Raw genomic sequence first — 15662 nt, forward strand, 5'->3', positions numbered from 1 at the left:
GTCCGGATTTTCCCTTTGAAATACGCTCTGATCTCTCTAAACCCACGCTGGATAGGCAATGGGAATTGGGTCAGAGGATGGACAAATTTAGAGCAGCCGGCGCTACGGTCCAGATGAGGTTCCCCGCATTCTTGCGGATCATGTATAATAATAAAATGCATAACGTAAGAACACCTTTTGAAGCAGATGAACTATTGAGTCCATCAGCAATCACTCCCAGGGTAAAGTTTAAACTTTAACATTGAGAAGAATTATTGTGCTTTTGTTCTTCACCATACTGCACACCTATACCTTTGATTAACATTAGGGATGGAGATTCAGATTGAGATTGAGGTCAGTTTCAACAAACCCCTCTTAACATTGTACTAATAACCCTGACCAGTACAATTACAGAGACTGGTAGTAGGATTTTAGCATGTATGAGAAGAATTATTGTGCTCTTGTTCTTTACCATACTGCACACCTACACGCATTAAAAAAAAATATATATCATTATAGATACAAGGTTCCAAAGGATCTATAGGATCTATAGGATATAAAGGGACAATAGGATAAAAAGGTGGGAAAAAAAAATCCATAAAATTAGACGAATTAATACGGTCCCCAAAATCGAAAAAAAAAAAACAATATGTAAAATCTTCACAAGAGTTTTTGTTTCTCGTGGGAGGTAAGGGGGGGCACTTTGCGGTGTTGGAGGAGATGGCATTGTAAGACGCGAATCCGACCATACATCAGGTCGGAGTAAGTAAGGGAGGGTTCTCCAAGGGTGGGGTGGAGGGGGTGGGGTTAGGGGGGGAAGCATTACAAATAAAAATCCTCAGGAGTCAGGCCTTCCAAGACAAGCTATTAGCTCGAATAAAAACTGTCATCTCCGGGATAATATAATAATCACGTGTTGCAGGGGAGAATATACTGAGTTAGATGTTGGAGGATGACCTCTGTCCAGTTTTTATCTTGGAATGTCAACGGTCTGCGTGTGCGTGGTAGAAGAGAACGTATTTTGCAATACTTACGAGACTCCCCAGCGCAGATCATAGTCATCCAAGAATCACATCTCTTAAAAAGTGAGGCCAACATAATTTAAAAAAAGCAGAGGTGGATAGACAAATTTATCAGTACTGATCACAATGCCAACATAAGAGGAATTCTCATATTATGTAAAAAATCTGCGAAGGTTCAGATTCTTCATTACAAATAAGATCAAAGTGGTAGATGGCTCATGGTGAATATGTCTATTAATGGTTGGGTGTGTGACCTAGTTGGATATTACGGCCCTAACACTGACGATTCTTCCTATTTAGAAATAATAAGGAACCATCTGACGACCTCTTTGGATCCAATAATTTGGACAGGGGACTTTAATGTCGTATTGAACCCAAAATTGGACAAATCAACCCACCATAGAGGTCAGTCCCCTTCTAAATCAAGACAGTCCCTTAAGGGGATAATGGAACAATTAGGCCTAGCAGACCTATGGAGAGAAAAAGAGGGTAATAAACAAGGGATATCCTATAGAAATTTTAAATATAAACACACGTCCAGAATTGATTTCGTGCTATTCAGTTACTGTCTCCAAAACTCCTTAACCAGCATCAATTATATCCCTTCTCACTTATCGGATCATTCTGCTCTCTTATTTTCTTTAAAATTCTCAGCTCAAACCAAACATCCTTCTTGGTCATTTGATCGCACCATCCTGTTAGACCAAGAGGAAGTGACATATTTGACGGAGGAAACAAGCTCATTCTTGGATATAAATTTGACCTCAGCTTCCCTGGACACGGTATGGGAGACTCTAAAGGCATTTCTGAGAGGTTGTATAACAAACAGATCCTCCCACCGGTATAAAATATACCGATCGAAGATCAAAAATCTTGAACAAGAACTAGTAAAGATTGAGCAGAGGATCGGAGATTCCATCGGTTCACCCCAAGATCAAAAAAATATGCGTGATCTGAAAAACCAACTAGAGAACATATTACAAGAGATAGTAACGAAGAGATGGGAGGTGAGCAAAATCTCGCATTTTGAATTTGGAGAAGCAGCAGGCAATATTTTGGCTTGGAAGGTCAAAGCCGATCAAGCCAAAAATTACATTAGAGAAATTAATGTTGAAGGTGAGTCTGCCGCTAGGACCTCTAATCGAGAGATAAGTACTGCCTTTAGGGAGTTTTTCAAGGAAATATACAGGGAAGATACCCCAGACGTACAGCAGACCAGGGACTTATGGTTAAATCAGATTTCTCTACCGTCCATTTCGTCCATACAGAGCGAAGGGATCGAGATGGAAATCTCTGAGACGGAAGTGCGAAATGTCATTAGGTCTCTCAAGCAGGGTAAGGCCGCAGGCCCTGATGGGCTTCCAAGCGAATTACATCGTGCCTTGGTAAATGTTGTTGCCCCTATTCTAACAGCCCTCTTTAATCGAGTCCTAGGGGAGGGACAAGTCCCACCTAGATCTTGGGGTGAGGCTACTATAGTATTGATCCCAAAGCCTGGTAAAGACCCAACTTTATGTGGGTCCTACCGTCCTATATCACTACTGAACAGCGACTATAAGATCTTTGCTTCCATCATGTCATCTAGATTGGCTTCAGTAGTTGGGGAAATAATACATCGGGACCAGAGGGGATTCATCAGAGGTCGCCAGCTATCAGACCTGACGTACGATCTGGTGGGGGCAATCGACATCGCCACATCTTTTTCCCTTCCGCTGGCAACACTCACTTTAGATACAACTAAAGCATTTGATAGTGTCAGTTGGCCCTATCTAGGGGCGGTTTTGAAGAAGTTTAACTTCGGAGATAAGTTTTGTCGTGCGGTATCACTTATGTATAATGCGCCATCTGCACGGCTATTAATTAATGGCATATTGTCTGACCCATTTAAAATCTTGAGAGGGACACGACAGGGCTGACCGCTTTCCCCTCTCCTCTTTAATCTATACATCGAACCATTTGCAGAAGTTTTGAGGGGAGATGCAAATATTCCATTGTTTCGATTTGGGGAGTGAAAAACGCGGGTAGCTCTTTATGCAGACGACATTTTAATTTTAACCTCTGATCCGGAGTCCGCATTTCCAGAGGTTATTAAGAAAGCCGAAGAATTTGGTCGCGTCTCGGGGTATGAGATAAATGCAAGTAAAACTGACATCATGGCTTGGAATATCCCAAATTTACAGCTAGATGTGACCAACTCAATGAGATACCTGGGTATCCGAGTGATACAAGACGTCTGTAAAATTGCTCAAGTTAATCTGGAGAGAGTGTTCAAAGAATGTAAAAAATTGTTAAAATCTTGGTCCAATCTCCCATTGACTATTCTAGGCAGAATTAGTCTGATAAAGCTGTCTATCCTCCCTAAATTTACTTTCATATTTAATACCATCCCCCTGGCATTTGATAACAAATTATTGGAGAAGTGTCAGAGAGAATTGAATTCTTTTGTCTGGAAATATAAATCGGCGAGAGTGGCATGGAAAAAACTGAGGAGGAGGAGGGAAAAGGGGGGACTGTTCTTGCCTGACTTACAGTATTATGCTTGGGCCTTTCAATTGTCCCACTCCAGAATGTTGTTAAAAACACCATCTAACACACCTGCTGGAGTAATGTTTAAAGCCATGTTGGAGGGAACTGCAGTATCAACCAATGGTTTCATGTTTAAATTTGCCGATCAAAAATACTTCAAAAAAGTAAAGGTAAAAACGCCTATGTCCCAGGCGAAGATCTGGTCACAAATAAGAAAAAAACTAGGTCTGCCGTATTTTTCAAATTATCCGCCTATCTGGGATTCTCCCGGGTTACCTTTGTGTCTTAAAGATAGGCTGGCAATACCGGTGAGAGATGGAGGTATTACAACATGGGGAGATTTGCTTGTTGGAGAGTCACTGAGATCGTGGGAGGAGTTACGGGAACAACTGGGCCCAGATTTCTCGAGACTTAAGTTTATACAGTTAGATACCTGGGCAAAAGCTCTGGTTAGGTCAGGGACTTCACTTGGGAAGAATAGCATCATAGAACAAAACCTGGTAGAACGACAAGGGGGGGCAAAGAAATTTCGCAGTGGTATTGGGATCTGCTGGAGGAAATAGATGGTTAATTCACCCTTCCGGAGGAACTATGGGGATTAGAGCTTGGGGCCCAAAGTATAGACATCTGGCAGAAATCTTGTACCTTGCTATACAAATGTGTTAAACCAGCATGGCTGAGGCGCAACCACGTTTTCACGATACATCCAGCTTATTTCACCCCCCTAAAGTTGATTAAATTCATTCCAGGAAAGAAATGCAACAAGTGTAATTATATCGCAGCCTCAGACACCCATATGTTCAAGGATTGTCCTGGTATTGCTCAGTTTTGGATTGAAGTTAAAGAGACCCTGGACTCTATTCTCAATATCTCGGTGCCCATTTAATTTAATTTAATTTAATTTAATTGCGGGTTTATATAGCGCTAGGAATCGACTCCCGGAGGAGTATCTCCACGCTTCGACCGCTGGGGAACCCGTCCTGGCTCACCCTGAGAGATGGTCCCTGATGGGTATCTCTAAGGTGCGACCAAGCATCCCCGGCGGTCTGGGGGGGCTGTTGTCAAGATGAGGCAAGCTGATGCCCAGAGTTGCCGAGTGTGGTTTCTGACTAGAGTAGGCACCGAGGCGAGAATTATCGAGTCCGCTGACCCTGGTCCACGACCCTGCCGCGTCGGGAATCGAACCCTGGGCCCGGGCCGTTCTCTGCTTACGGGTCTGCCGCCTCTAACCAGTGAGCCACACTTCTCCACTTATAATTACTTATATTACCACTTATAATATTTGGATGGGATAATAGTATAAAGGGCCATGCAAGGACATTTTTGTTTTACGCAATATTGCTTGCTAGAAGACAGATATGCAAAGTTTGGATCGAATTTACGGTACCAACACACTCAAATTGGCTGTCATCCCTGTATGAAACATCCAAGACAGATTTGTTGAGATCTTGCAGCCAACGTAATGTGGCATTTTGGGACTACTTGGTTCAATGGAAACAGTAGCCAGGGTTTTTTTTTTTTTCCCCGGTCCAATGATTATGCCATAATACTCCAAGAATTAGGCCCCCTCCTCGACTTCATGGCTAGTTCTATAGGTGGTAACACCAAGTTTGGAGTCATCCCCTGTACCTCTTTGGGTCATCTCCTGCCGATTCTCAGAATTCGCTCTCTCTAGTGCAGCAATTCTTTGCACTTAGATTTAAGACGTGCATGGCAGTTGGAGGCTAATCAAGAGGTGGGCAAGGCAAATGAGGATATAAAAAAAAACTAAAAAAAAACAATGGTGTTATGTCCTTGTTGATGGCCAGATAGGACGTGTGAAATGTTTTACAAAAAGGAAGAAATCATATGACCACCTTTTTTATATTTTATATTGCTGCTATTTTATTTAAGCACACTACAGGCCAGTATCTTTATTTTACTTGGTCCCGGTCATTTCTTTACCCTTCTTTAGGCAAATTATACATCCATTTTGACATGTTATATACAAGCCTGAAACTCAATAATACGCTATTCAATTCAAAATGAATAATTGACAACACACAAAATAATGAACAAAAAAATCAAACAGTGCTAAAATCATTAACAAGTTATTTGATGGCCCATCACCAGGCTGATGGGTATTCCTGAGCTAAAGTGGTGGGAGGAGTTGACACTTCCACCTGAATGGGGATGTGCCTGTCCCTTCACAAAGAGCTGCATACCCTCCTGTAGTGTGTCTGGAACCAGGGCCAAGTAGGGCAGGGCTGTGTGCACTACAAAGACCTTACTTTGAAGTCTCCCTACATTAAAGGCTAAAATGGGTATAAGTACTAGATCTCTGACATAATATACTCAGAACACTTCAGAACACTTCTGAACTGAAGACATTCTGCCAGGAAGAAGAGCTGCTGTGCTGCCAGGAGGGACTTCCACTTTGAGCTTGCTTTGCTTTGTTGGCCTGCTGCTTCTTGCCTGGGAATGAGAGGACTGGACTTTACTCTCTGCATACTGCTTTCTAAGGTTCTCCAAGGTCTTGACTAAGCTTGCCTCATGTTGCTGAAGTCTCAGGGACATTGAAGACCTTCATCTTGCTACCAGCACCTGGGCTCCTCCGATGTGTATATTGTCCTGCCAAGTGAAGGAAATTCCAGTCCTAGGCCCTTGGAGGTGAATTTGGTGCTGAAACCAAGAAATGAATACATCGACTCCAAGCAACAGTTCGTAACTGGCACATCCCTGTGAAATCGAAACATTGCCGCTGCCTGCACCAAAGCCATTGACACCGCTCACTAGGTGCACAACACAACAATATTGACTTTCAATGAAGCCCTGACGTTGCTGCAGAGCCGCCGAAGACCCTCCACTGCGTGAGTTTTGAGCACCACTTCACCGAGGTCTGTAATGCACTGCTCCGACTCTGTTGCAGCCCCAGCCCTGAGTGGCTTTCGACCGACGCATCGCCTTCAGCCCAGCAGTTAAACTTCAACGCTTTAGAATCAACGCATCATGCTGATGACATCAGCGCATAATTGACACTGTGCTGCCTTCTGGAACTGAGGCCTTGCACCAGCAACCGATGCATCACCTCATCTGTACAACACATCGCACCCGGGTGTTAAAGCTTCAACGACCTTGCACCGCCTTGAGGAACCAACACATCACCTGCATCTGCAACGCCTCACCTCGTCTGAGCCACGCATCGTCTTTGATTTCAGACACATCAAAGGTACTGTAAGGGGGTCTGCATGATGCCTATATCCAACCCATGCTCCATCGCTGTTGTACTAAACTTTTGAGTTTGTCCCGGTCAAGCGTGACCAGATAGCTCCAGTTGAAGCTATTAACTTCTAATCACTGCATTTGGATGTAATCTTTAAAAATTCTTATCGTGAGATGCGTATGTTGGAGTGTTGTCATTTTGGTCTTGTTTTACTCAGATAAATATTGGCTATGTTTCTAAACTGGTGTGGAGTACTTTTGTGGTGTTTTCACTGTGTTGCTTTGTGTGGATGCACAAATACTTTAAACATTGCCTCTTTAGTTTAGCCTGACTGTGCTGTGCCATGCTACCAGAGGGTGAGCACAAGTAAACTATGGTGTGTACTACAGGTACCCTGACTAGAGTGTGGGTCCCTACTTTGACAGGGTGCATACCTCTGCCAACTAGAGACCCCATTTCTAACACATACCAGTAGGCTCATTATCCTTAAGCATAGTCTTTCTCGTCACAGTCTTTCATTCCCTCCTTTCCTCCCATGAGACCTCCTTTGGATCCTGTGAACCCAGGACGTTTGCTTGGTATTTACAGGAAGGACATGGGGAAAGGGAAGAAAAATTGTATATGTTCATTCGTTACGATATTTGCCTTTTCTTCCAGGCCTTCCTGCTATGTTCACAAGGGTTTGCATATTGGACTGAGGATAATCACCAGAGAAGGAGGTTGTTCAATCCCCCTCATAAAGAGCCTTCCAAAAAGTGGAAAACATTTAAGTTCCTCTATTTGAAAAGATTGCATGCAGTAAACCATGAAAGCAAAAAATGAGAGTCATTTGGGCAGCCAGATGCTGCTCTGTCAGGACGACAGAGCAGCATCTGGCTGCCCAAACAGTTTACATAATGAATCAAGCTTCTGGGTCGTGTGTAGTGGCACCTCAAGGGCCGCGGGTTCCCAAAGTGGTGAGTGAAAGCAAGTTCACAATCCCGGACCTGCTGCATCCTAGTATGGCAATGTTCGGAGGGGTCCGGCTGCAAAGGAGAACTGTACTGGCCCTCAGTTTGGACCACACAATAAGAAAGACAGAAAAGGGGAGGGGTTCAATGTGCAGTATTCAGGAATTGCCAGCATGGGAGCCCCACGTCTTTGGGAATCACTCCACTACTCTGGATGCAGCTCGAGCATATCGTCAGCCATCCGGGGCGTGACCGCAGGGTGGATGATGTATTGAGCTGAGTGATCACTGATTCACCCTTGGATGAAGCATTTCCTGATCCCTCAGAGGTACTACTTGCACCTGGAGCCACCATTGCAAGCATCAATATCTGTACTGGAGCGGGTGCCCCAGTGACACTGTTATCCCCCCAAGGTGTCATTGGTGCCTTGTCAGGGCTGGACTGGGAGGGTCCCTGCGGGGTGCTGTCACTGTTTTCAGGCTTGGTGCCATGAAGAAGTACGATTGCCCATTTGCCAGCACTTTTAGTTTTGCCGGAAACATGAGTGAGTACTTAAAACCGTCTTCTCTCATCTTGCTTTTCACTCCCAGGAATGACGCTGTTCTGCGCTGGACCATGAGAGTGTAGTCTGGGAACAAACGGATTTTAGCATTGTCAAAAGTGATGTGGCCCAGGCACCAAGCGTCTTGCAGTACTGTGTCTCCGTTCCTGAATTTCAGCAACCTGACGACCATTGGTCTTGGCGGGCATGTGGTGGGGGCCTGTTGCCGAAACTCTGTGTGAGCACTCAATGGTGAAGTAAGGGACATACCATCAAGTGCAGCCTGTGTAGTGAGCCCAGACTCCACAAAACCCATGGGATCATCTCCCTCTGGGAAACTGACCAGCCTAATATCATTTCTCTGGGAACAGCTTTCCAGGTAATCCAGTTTACATTCCAGTTGCTGGACCCTGCCAGTGAGGACCATGATCAGCTGGGTGAGTGTCCTTGTTTGTGGTTGTAGTTCCAAAATGGTTGCCACAGTGCTCTTCACCCTCTCTGATAGCTTTCTCTGATCCTCCCATAGGAGTCCCAATTCATGTGATTCCACTTCATCCACCCATGTCCAATATGGTAACCAAGATGGCATTGAGGATAGCATTGAGTTTCACAGAGTCTGGATCTTATTCATCTTATAACAAAACTCCAGCAGCAACAGAGTCTGGCCCCTTTTCTGTGGACTGCCCCCCAGTTTCAACCTTGCCCTAAGGAGCCCCGCCCTCTTTGACCACACCATCCTTGTTCATCCACCTTAGGATCGCAGTAGCTACTTCTTCTCATTGGGGTGAGGGTACAGATAGTCCAGCTGCAGAAGAGGGCAGGAACGAAGGTACTCGAGTCAGGCCCACTGTCTAACTTGTCTGGACCAAAGGTGCTAAGAGGCACAAGCAGCCTCAAGGTGCCCAATCATGATGACCCCACAGGCCCCCATCCTATGGGTCCACCGACTGTGAAGCAAGTCAGAAGGTTAGTGCTGCTGGCTGTTTCAAATGTCTGGTTAGGGCCTGGCTGGTTTGGGGCCCTCTCCCAGTCTACAGTCCAGGCTGTATCCCTGCCGTGAGGATATGGGTATGTCCCAGTTTGTCACAGTGCCACTGCTACTCCAGCCAGACGGGGGCCCCCTGGTGCCCCAACGCTGGTGCTGGGTACCCCGGTGCTCAGTGAGGCAGAGGAAACTGGCCTGTTGTTCTTGCCACTCCCAATGTTTGCCACATCTCCTGATCCCTGGTTGGGCTCCTGGCCATCCTCCCACACTTTGCCAGCACTGCTGGACGCGGAGTGGTAAAAACTCCATGAGTGAAGCGGAATTTCATGCCCTGGCAGAATTATGTCTAGGGTGGCAGAAATTCAGCCCATGGATTCTACTTAGTATCCACAAATTAAATATTTTTCAATATCCTCCTAAATCATGTTAACCATGATTGTTTTTATTGTATCAATAAGACTAATGGACATATAGTTACTAAGATCATCTTGGAGACCATTTTCAAAAACTGACAAAAATCTCAGCTTCCAATCAAGTTTTTTGGAACAGAGCATCTGCCACTAGGATATTTGAAAGTTTAAGAATATAGGGGCCAATGTAGGTAATCTCATTTTACTGATTCCTAAATACCGAATTTTACCGATTCGGTATTTAGGAATCGGTAAATATGATGTAAGTAAAAACTCGGTAAAAGTTACTGATTTGGTAATATTCCTTATTACCGATTCGGTAATACCGATTCAGTAATAAGGAATACCTTCCCATTCATTCCTATGGGCTTGGAGGCTCATAGGAATGAATGGGAAGCCATTCACTATTACCGTTTCGGTATTTACTGAATCGGTAATAGGGGGTGCATATTCAAGGGTGGCAGGGTGTCACATTGACACCCTGTTGCACCCCTGAATCGTGCATTTGTGCACATGTGGCGCACATACGTGCCCTAAGGGCATGTATGTCTGCCACACGGCACCTTGAAAAAAGCAAATTATTGCTTTTTTAAAGGTATTCGGTATTTACCACTAACTTGTAGTTGGTGGTAATAATAACGAATCCTTAAAGCAAAAATGCACTCACTTAAGTGCTACCTACATAGGTTTTAAGGAATCGGTAATTTACTGATTCCTTAAAATAAGGAATCGGTAAATTACCGAATCCTTATTACCAGCCTCCTACATTAGGAAGGGCTAAATACCGGTCGGTAACGGGAAATTCACCGATTTTTGTCCGTTACCGACCAGTATTTAGCTACCTACATTTGGACCACAGTGTCCTTTGACATCATGAATGTGCTAAATTCAATCTACGGGAATGTTACCTTCCCATTTTGTGGTGCAAATCATGCTTCAGTAAAGAATACCAACATAAAAACTGTGCACATCTTCCATTGGTAAGATAGAAAGCTGCTGGTTAGCATGACAATAAACTGCAGAAAAGCACTAAATAGTGCTGAAAAGTGGCTATACCATGTGCCTTCAGGGATATATATCTATGGAGGTGCAGAAACACTGGAATCCTCCTTGCTCATGATGCCCCTGAAGGATAACTCATCATGAGCCTTGATAGCAGTTTTAAAATATCCCCGGTACAATTCCTCCCACTCTTTGAGTTCCTGGGTGATGAGACGTTTGTAGCCTACTCTTGCTTTTTATGTCAACTGCAGGAATCAATTTTTTCCTTTTTACCAATGAAAATAATGTGACTTTCTTTTTATGGCACTCTTGATAAAACCACCCTTTATCCATAAGTTTACTTGACATTTTTTGTTTTCTTGTTTCTGTCTTTTGGTCATATGGTTAGACATGGATTAATCTTTGTCATGGCAGCAGCTTCAGGACGTGTTAATGCCTGTGGAATAGTCAATTCCAGAGAAAAAAAACACTGAAAAAAACAAAATGATGAGAAGATATTCGAAATTACATTATCCAAATTGATGTATTTCCAGCCGGTTCTTATATTTTTACTAAAATTAATCTATTTAATTGGTAAATTGATGATATTGGGTGTTGTTCACAGGCTTGTTAATGAACACTTTTGACTAATTAATGGCGCAATAACCATTTGAAAGGGCCATGGTCACTTTTAATGTGTTGATCCATGCAGATATAAATCAAAAGCTGCCAATGTGCAATACCAATTAGGAAGCAGTTAATACGACAGTAGAATGCACCATATATGGTCTATGCAGGCAAATCATTTACTGTTCTAGTACTGTACGGTATTGGCCCCATTCTAAAATGTGCACATTCATTTGACACAAAAGGAATCTTTCTCTTTACTGTTAGAGTGCAGAATAGTGTATTTTGAAAACTTAGGCAAAGAATCATATGGTTATTTAAATCGTCAGCAGCTATTAACATCCTCTTAGAAATATCCTTTCTATTGGCATGATTATTTGAAGTACTATGAAATAAACAAGGACAGATTTTAGATTAGAATGTAAGTTAGCACCGCTATTAAATACATTAAGAATGTCAATCCCATAGCCAGTGTTACATTACAAAAACAGTTGTAAAATGTTATCATTAGGTTATCCTGCATAATTGCTCCTACTTTCATTATTCATGCCTGCTTCGCCGCATTTTGTCAAACCAGCAAAAGTGCATCTCAGGGGCCCTTTCCATTTGCTAACACAAACGTTGTGATAGTCCTATTTGTAGACTTGTGTGGTTGGAAAAGTCTCTTGATAGACAAATTTGAACCACTCCACAATATTTGTTCCAATCTAGATCATTCACCTTCTAAGGGAGCCATCCTTCTATACTGCATGAAAGTCTGTTTAGCATAATGGTCTCATTTGGGATCGAACAAGTCACGAGTGCAAGTTGTGCTTGTAAAAACACACATCCTGCAATTCTCCCAAATCACATTTTAAAAAGAATACATTGAGAAATTTGAACGGGGTAAACTGCTCAAAAAAAAGTCGAACATGGTAATCAGTGCGAAAAACTCCAATTCCACTTTATGCCTCATTCTGAGCAAGGAAACACTGGAGGGAGGTAAGACTGCACCTGGTAAATACACGACCAGTGGTATTAAGAATAATAGCCCTCTATCATGAGTTTGGTGTAGTGGAATTGACAGCTGTTTTTGAGTGTTAATTCCTCTCCGCTTATTAGAAGTTGTAAGTATTGGGTAAAGTACTGTGAAAATTCATAAACCGATGACAATAGGTGTGGTATTTACATCAGAAATTAATGTGTACAAAGTGCATTTGGGAATTATCGTGTATGTGCTTTGCACTACACATCCAAAATCCAAATCTGATAACAATGGGTCAGTAATGATTGTTTTTTCGAATTTTTACCTATGACCAGGTGAAAGAGTATACTAATAACACATAAAGTTACGCTTACTTTGATGATCCGGTGGTAACATTTTAAAAAAAGGCGAATAGGGTCTTCCCTTTACACTGCAGTGGCTTCATAGTGCATTTTACTCTGCAGGGGTCTTCATCCTACATGCTTTTACCTGGTAAGCATGATAAGCATTGGTAAGTGTTTTTATATATACTAAAAAAGGTTAGAATTGGGGGGGTTAACCCCCAACCAAGGGCCCGATTACGATTCAGGCGTTAACTGCTCTGACCGTTGGTCAAAGCCCTCCTGCCTGCATCGTAATCTCCTGTTCCGATTCCCTTCTGACCGAGCCATTTTGATGGGCATGGTCAGAAGGGAATCAGACTCGGATTTCCGAATGACCTCGGCTAGGAGAGCCCATCCGCCATTCAGAAACCCTGCAATAATCCCCCAGCCGGCTCTTTCCAGCCAAGGGATTACGATGGCAGATTACCACTGCCTTTTTGTGCCTGCCGTTTTATGGCACATAAAGGCATTTGGAAGTAGCTTTGGAGGCCCTCAGCAGGTCCCCCCATGAGTGCAAGACCGCCGAATGCTGCCCAGAGGGCATGTTGAACCCTGCACCCGGTGGCAGACGCCTAGAGTTGCCTGCCACGGGGTGCAGGGATGAACTGCACCCCTGCTCTTTGCTATGAGAGCATACATTCCGTTCGGAATGCATGCTCTCATAGCAAAGTATAGCATTGTGAACGAACAGGGTTCGGTCGCATTCTAATTCCTGGGATGGAACTGACGACTGGAGGTCATTCGAGTCCAGTTCCAGAATGATGCCGGATGGACCCGGGTCCGTCCTGCAATTGTTATCGACCCCCAAGTATGTATTAAAAGAGGTTTTATTAATTTCAAGAATCCCAAAGCAACAACGGCGCACCTCCTATGCCACACCTCGTGCCAGTTCCTATCCTTGGAGTGTCCTGGGTGATCACACAGCTATTTCCTGGTCGTTGACTTCTTCTGGCGGGGCCACCTTATTACGGTTGGATCCCGTTCTTTCCTCAAGATATTGATTGGAAGTTCCCTTTTGTCATAAACAGCTTACACTTGGTTATTGATCTTGACTGGTGGGCCACTTTACCATATTTGGACCCCCTCTTCCTAGATATCTGAGGGAAGGTGCTCCTGCATAACACAGAACTCACAGGAGTATATTGCTCTTTGCGAAGAGTGACCGATTTTAAAACAACAAGTTCTATCAACTATTGCTGACATACCTTTCGCAGTGTACTCCTACATGTCATATTTTGTTTGTCCTGAGGAAGTTCCCTATAAGGAATGAAACGCGTTGGCTGGATTGTCTAAACCCAATGACTTTTATATAAAACTATTTTTGAATAAAGAAGTTATTTTTCTATCTACATTGGCCTATTGGACTTCTTGAGCTGCACACCCCCATTGGTTACTATATTTTAATAAATGATTTTAAAGTATTTTTTGTAACATAAACTACTATAGTATACATATTGAATTTTGAGTAACAAAGGTTAAATGTAATAATAATTTAATATAAATTTAAACTAGAGAGAGGTCGGGGGTTTTGTATTGTATTGTATAGTATATTGCACTTATATAGCGCAGACTGCTACCCTACGGGTATCCTGGCACTTTTTAGAAAACCTAATCAGATGGAAACGGCAGAAAACAGGGCTGAGTATGGGGCACAGGAGTCTCAGATTTTAGCGAATAGCCAGGTCTTTAAACTCTTTCTGAAGCACATCAGAGAGTTGGCTTGCCTGATGTTCTGGGGCAGCTCATTCCACAAGAGGGATACTACTGTACTGAAAGCCCTGCCTCCCATCCTGGATTTCTTGAATCTGGTAGTTTTTTTGTTTTTTTAAACCTTTATTTTGTCATTTTCAGAGATAAGAAACAACAGTCAGTACAAGGGTATACTAGCACGTGTTTCAGGCAAGGTAACAATAAAGCATAAGGTGGTAAGGCATATCATTTAGCAATAAGACAAGCATCATACAGTGGCAGTAGCACAGAAAGGCAAACGGATTTGTTGCGGCCCATAGAATCAGACATGGCATCAGCGACGACCGGCAGAAGGAGCACATCATGGTAACAGTGGAGCCATAACACATGAATTCAGACATTGCGGTAACCAGAGGTAAGGCATATCCCAAAGCAATGCATTCGCAGGTTAACACAAATTAAACATTATACACTATAAATGTGTTTATTTCACCAGCCCCCCATCATCAGTGCTGCCCACATCATTACATATATAGTCCCTTTCGCTCGTTCCCTGAGAGACAAGATATGCGGTCAGCGGTCCCCAAATGTCCTTCTGTCTGGTTGAGGGCGGCTGCGATTCAGCGTAGATTGCATTCTGCGCCTGACAGTATATGACATCATTCAGTCAATCTTTGAATTTCGGGGCCCTGCCCCTTCCCCAGCGACATGCCACTTTTCTCTTTGCTAGTAAGATAGCAACATCAAGGAACTTCCTATAAGATTTGGGCACAGACATTGTACAACCCAGCAACAGCAATAAGGGGTCAACATTCAAGGTGTCACCGACCATACCCTCCAAGGCCTCGTGTACGTCTTGCCAGAATTCCCGGACCCCGGGGCATTCCCATGCCAGGTGAAAAAAAACAGCGTGTTTCGCATGACACCTTTCACATTTATCATTGTCAGAGAGTCGAAATGTAAATTTTTTTAGTGGTGTGAAGTATAATCGTTGTAAAAACCTATAATGTATAATCTTGAGCCTGCAGCTAGCAGATATTCTAGCGGTAATATTACAACAATAAATAAATGCGTAAAAGAGTTTGGAGGTACCCCTGCTTTTGTACAGGGTGGGGGGTTCAAACAGTAAAAATATCAAACATACCCTGTCTTCAAAAAAGCCGATGGCTGGTATGAGTACTACTGGAAGTGGTCTGGGTATGGGGTTCTTCTATTCATCAATTGCCTACTAAGTCACACAATATTACACCATTAAGATGAACTTGTCAATACACTTGAATATATCACGCAAAAGAGTTTTGTGTCTTATTAAAAGATTGCTCACAAATGATTTATTTACCTCCCACTGGGGTTACAATCTAACATATTATCACAAAGATTAAAAAGAATTTTTTTTTTTTTTT

The sequence above is a fragment of the Lissotriton helveticus genome, chromosome 10, assembly GCF_964261635.1.
Source record: "Lissotriton helveticus chromosome 10, aLisHel1.1, whole genome shotgun sequence".
NCBI lineage: Eukaryota > Metazoa > Chordata > Amphibia > Caudata > Salamandridae > Lissotriton > Lissotriton helveticus.